This window comes from Chrysemys picta, unplaced genomic scaffold, assembly GCF_011386835.1.
Source record: "Chrysemys picta bellii isolate R12L10 unplaced genomic scaffold, ASM1138683v2 scaf3575, whole genome shotgun sequence".
Taxonomy (NCBI): domain Eukaryota; kingdom Metazoa; phylum Chordata; order Testudines; family Emydidae; genus Chrysemys; species Chrysemys picta.
Genome location: NW_027056276.1, coordinates 1 through 4,926, shown reverse-complemented (window position 1 = coordinate 4,926; position 4,926 = coordinate 1). Strand labels below are relative to the sequence as shown.

Genomic DNA, 4,926 nt, shown 5'->3' with positions numbered 1-4,926 from the left:
GAGTATTTTGGGAAGGGTTTGCAATGCATCATGGGGGCAAAAAAGTCATGCAGGAGTGATTGGGAACATGGTTTCAACATCCCATGATGCAGTTTTCTCCATCCCATAATAATATCTGCATCCCATAATGTTTGCACTCTTTTCAAAAATGCTGCAAACCTGCGCATCCGCCATCTCAGTGGGAAGCATGGATCCTGCAGAGCTCTGCACTATTGTGGTGAGCATTGTGAACACAACACACCTGATCCCACAGAATTTCCGGAGTTTCAAGAGGAGCACTGGGGAATATGACAATTCCTTGCAGGCTAGCTTGTCGTGCACCATGGAAAGAAACAATTCAAGGTTGTTGTTGGCAGTGATGGAGCAGCTGCAGATGGTGGCATGCTAGTTCTGGGCCTGAGAAACAAGCACTGACTGGTGGGATCACATCATTCTTCAGGTATGGGATGACAAGCAATGGCTGCAGAACTTGTGGATGTGCAAGGCCACTTTTCTGGAACTGTGTGCAGAACTCACCCCAGCCCTCCGGCACATTGACACCAAAATGAGAGCTGCACAGACAGTGGAGAAGTGAGTGGCGATCGCTGTGTGAAAGCTTGCAACACCAGATTGCTACCAATCAGTTGGGAATCAATTTGGAGTGGGAAATCCACCGTGGGAAGTTGCTGTCATCCAAGTGTGCAGGGCCATTCATCGTTTCCTGCTACATAAGACTATGACTCTCAGCAGTGTGCTAGACATAGTGGATGGTTTTGCAGCGATGGGGTTCCTGAGCTGCAGTGAGACAACGGATGGCACACATATCCCTATTTTGGCACCAGACCACCTTGCCGGAGTACATCAAAAGAAAGGGGTACTTTTCTATGGTAATGCAAGCTATGGTGGATCACTGGGAAAGTTTTACCAACATCAACACGGGATGGTCAGAGAAGGTGCATGACACATGCAAAAAGCTGCAAGCAGGGACTCTCTTTCCAGAACAGAGGATTACCAATGGGGATTTTGAAATGCCAATAGTGATCCTGGGAGATCCAGCCTACACTTTACTCCCCTGGCTCATGAAGCCATACACTGGCTACCTCTACAGCGGCAAGGAGTGCTTCAACCACAGGCTCAGCAGGTGCAGAATAATAGTTGAATGTGCCTTTGGCCACTTGAAAAGCCGCTGGTGCTGTCTACTCATGAGTTTAGACCTCAGTGAAAAAAATATCCCCATAGTTATAGGTGATTGCTGTGCACTTCATATCTGTGAAGCAAAGAGGGAGACATTTCCACTGGGATGGAGGGCAGAGGTGGAATGGCTGTCTGCTGATTTTGAGCAGCCAGATACCAGGGCTATAATAAGAGCTCAGTGGGGAGCTAGACACTTCAGGGAGGCTTTGAGAAATGCTAAGCTCTGATTCATTACTAACAAAGCTGCCAAATGAAGAATGAAAGAAGAAACAAAGATCAAATAAAGGAGAAAGGTAATGAATCTCATTGTCACACTCGTATTTGTATTCAGTGGCAAGATGATCTCAAACCACAAAGCTGTATCCAGATCTGAGCTGGATTTCACATACCTCAGAGTTCAAAGCTCTTTTGGATCAGTGGATTGGCTTCATGCCTGTCTCTAAATCAGCACAGGATTTTACAACAATTTAAGTTCTTTCAGATGGGCTCTTCTCTTAATCAGGATGGCCATTTAACCAGGACTTTAAGTTTCCCATGGGGTATTTCAACTAAATGGTTTCTCCGCTATGTGATATGGGCAGGTATGAAGCAGGTGGGTGATAATTGTATCTCAGGCTTCCAGTCTCATCACAAATCACCCTCATTCTGGATGACTGTCCTGGCCCAAGTGAGAACCAAGGACTATAACCTGCTTTTCTTGCTGAAAGAAGAGACCCAGCCAGCTCTCATCTTTCACTGGTGTGTTAGAGAGCAGTATGTTGATGGAGATCCTCACTGTACAGACAGTGTCTTTTGAATGGAGGGGTCCAACAGCTGAAAACCATCTAGGGTTCTCTGTCTTGTCTGAGGAGGAGCTTATCACTCTCCAACCAAGCATGGGAGTAAAACACCCCAAAGAAGGGTCTTGGGGAAGTTGAATCCCCTACCAACAGATATTTGAGCTACCAGGTCCCTGCCCCCTGAAATTTCTGTGCCACCCTATCTGGCCCCCAAACATATCAGAGCTAGAATGCTTCTTACCCAGAGATATTGGGGTCACAGTCCAGGACACCGTTTTTCTTCCATTCACACAGAGACAATAAGAGTCCTCTTCCTTCTCCACAGGGGTAGCTCGGAAGTCAGCAGATGAAGCCAGTGAGATGCTGACCTGTCAATTGTCCAGAGAGCTGTCATCAGGGAGGGGGCCAGGGAAATTAGTAGTAACTAGAGATGCAGACAGTACGGCAGATGGGATGTGCAGAGAATTGGGCAGAACAGGGTTTGTGGTACTATAAGGGACAGAGGGGGTTGAGGGAACACATGGGTTTAGAAGTGTAGATGGTTACAGGGGTGTAGAGATTTGGAGTTATGGGGCTTTGGGGTGCTTGGGAGTTATAGGAGCATAGAGGCTTGGGTGCACATGTTTTTGGGGAGGACGGGGCTGCAGGGAGACCGGGGGCTAAAAAGAGCTACAGACACAGGAGTTTGTGAAGCAGAGAAGTGTGGCCTGTGGGTTTGGTTGCACGGGGATGGTGTGAGTGTCTCTTACCCTGATGCAGCGGGTCAGGTAATTGAAGACAGTGGCCTTTAGCGTGAAGGCCTCGCCACGCACCACGGAGTAGGGCAGGGTGAGCTCCACGAAGAAGGGTTGGAAAGCTCTGAGGGACGCGGTTGGGGACAGGCCAAAGCCAGTGTCACTTGAGGTGCAGAATGCATTAGCTTTCCATTCTGTGATGGTATCAGGGATTGTCAAGGGCAATTCAGCACTTCCACTGGAGCTGGTGACAAAAAGAGAGATAGGATCGTGATCACAGCCTGGTCAGACACTGAAGGAAAACCCAAGTGTTCCGGAGAGTGATGTGGGGAACTCAGTAGATAATGCTCTCCCCTCTGAGTCCACACTGAGCTCAATGCTCAAGTCTGATGCAGTGCTTCAGGGAGTGATGTGGGGACTCAGTAGGGGGTGCTCTCCCCTCTGAATTAGCACTGAGCCCATTGTGGTGGGAGGTGTTGTGCCAGAGGAGGTGCTGTCTTTCAGATAACACATACAGCTGATATTTTGACAACCTGTGATAATTAAAGACCCCACAACCCTTTTAAGAAGAAGAGGGGGGCTCACCCTGGGTCATTACAATCCAAATGCTTAGATTCCCCCTGCAATTTCAATTGGAAATGGGGCTCTTTTTCACTTTCCTTTCTAGATGTTAGTGCAGTGTTGTTCTGCACTGTAAACATCTGCCATTGGGGAACAGCCCGCAGGTGGCTGAGTGATTTCTGCACACACAGAGTGTGAAAAGCACTTTGGGATGATGAAAGAGGCTCAGTAACCATCAGGAATTCATATTATCATCACAAAAAATAAGGGAATGTTCAAACAGCAACAACCAGCTACTCACGTCAAAGGCACTAAATCCCAAATCCATGTCTCTGGGAAATACTTTCGAACTGTCTCCACCGCTGCTGGAAGGGTCTCAGCCATGACAGGGTAACCTGAGTCCAGTACCCTTGCGTGTCCTGGGTGGTGTGAGTACAACTGATTAACATAGATATAATGCACCAATACCAGCCTGATGCTTCCATCTCTGAGGGTAGGTCAACACTGCCGCTGGAGGTGTAATTTCCAGCTTGGGTAGATGTATGTACACTGCACTACCTGTGATCAAGCTAGTGTGCTAAAAATAGAAGTGTAGCAGTGAGGGCATGACAGACTAGCCTCCCAAGTACATACATAGGGTCCCAACCCCCCATCCATGCTGCAACAGCTACACTTCTCTTTTTAGCGCACTAGCTCTTGATCAAAGCTAGCATGTGTGTGTCTGTCAGACCTGGAAATTACACCTCCCACTGCAATTTAGACACACCCTGGGACACTTTCCCCTCCAGCTACACTGGTGCAATCAGACACCCAAATCGGTTATGGTGGGCAGGGTGGGAATGGAAAGTTCCATGTCTGAAGCATGTTTGAGGGGTCACATCACAACTCCAGCGTGTCATTTTCTGCTCCACCATCACTGCGAAGCTCCCAGCCTTTCAAAGGATCGGCCTTAGAGCTGGTCACAACAATTTTCTCAAAGATTTTATTTTGACTCAATGGAAATTCTCATAAAAAAACTGTTTCCATCAACAGTTTCTGGGGGGCGGGGTTGTTGGAAAACTGAAAAAAAAAACACTTTTTTTATTTTGGATGAAAATTTTAAAAATCCACAAAAAATATGTGTAAAAAAATGATGTTCCCATTTTTCCTTATTTTTTCGTGTGTGGAAAATAACAGCCATTTTTTGCTCACCTATGTATTAGTATTGTTAAACTAGGCATTAGAGTTATAAAAATGTGTTCAGTGTTTAGACTTTACGGAATCCTTGTAAGCAGCTGCAGGCGTTAATCTCACTTCTAATATCGTATCCCATGTTCTAAGGTAATATTTAGTGTTTGCTCTGTAACTGTGAATCACCAGACAGAAAAGAAGCATCATCGAGTGTGAAATACCAGTCTGACACAAAAGGCGGCCCATCAACACCGGACAAACCATTGTGGAACATCAGTTGATTGTTCCCCCTCCACCAAGAAGAGGAGACGGGCCACTGAATTACTCCCAATGACTGAATTTGCAACTCAGAGAAGGGGCAAAGAGACAAAAAGCCCTAATAAGGAGGAACTGTATTTTTATGCTGCTTGGAGTCTGAGGGGCAAGGATCACACAAGCAAAAGATCCCCAGTGCTTGGCCTGGATTAGCCCTAAAGGTTATATAGATATTGCTTATCACAGAGGCTACT

The 4,926-nt window shown here is 46.7% G+C and overlaps 1 long non-coding RNA gene across 1 annotated transcript; it reads right to left on the bottom strand.

The window, feature by feature from the left end:
* Positions 1-2,169: 2,169 nt before the first annotated feature.
* On the bottom strand, positions 2,170-3,801 carry LOC135980486 (uncharacterized). The gene is made up of 3 exons (XR_010597533.1): positions 3,549-3,801; positions 2,702-2,930; positions 2,170-2,320 (listed from the first exon to the last, which is right to left on the bottom strand). It is a non-coding gene; the product is annotated as an uncharacterized LOC135980486 (long non-coding RNA).
* Between the last annotated feature and the right edge of the window lie 1,125 nt (positions 3,802-4,926).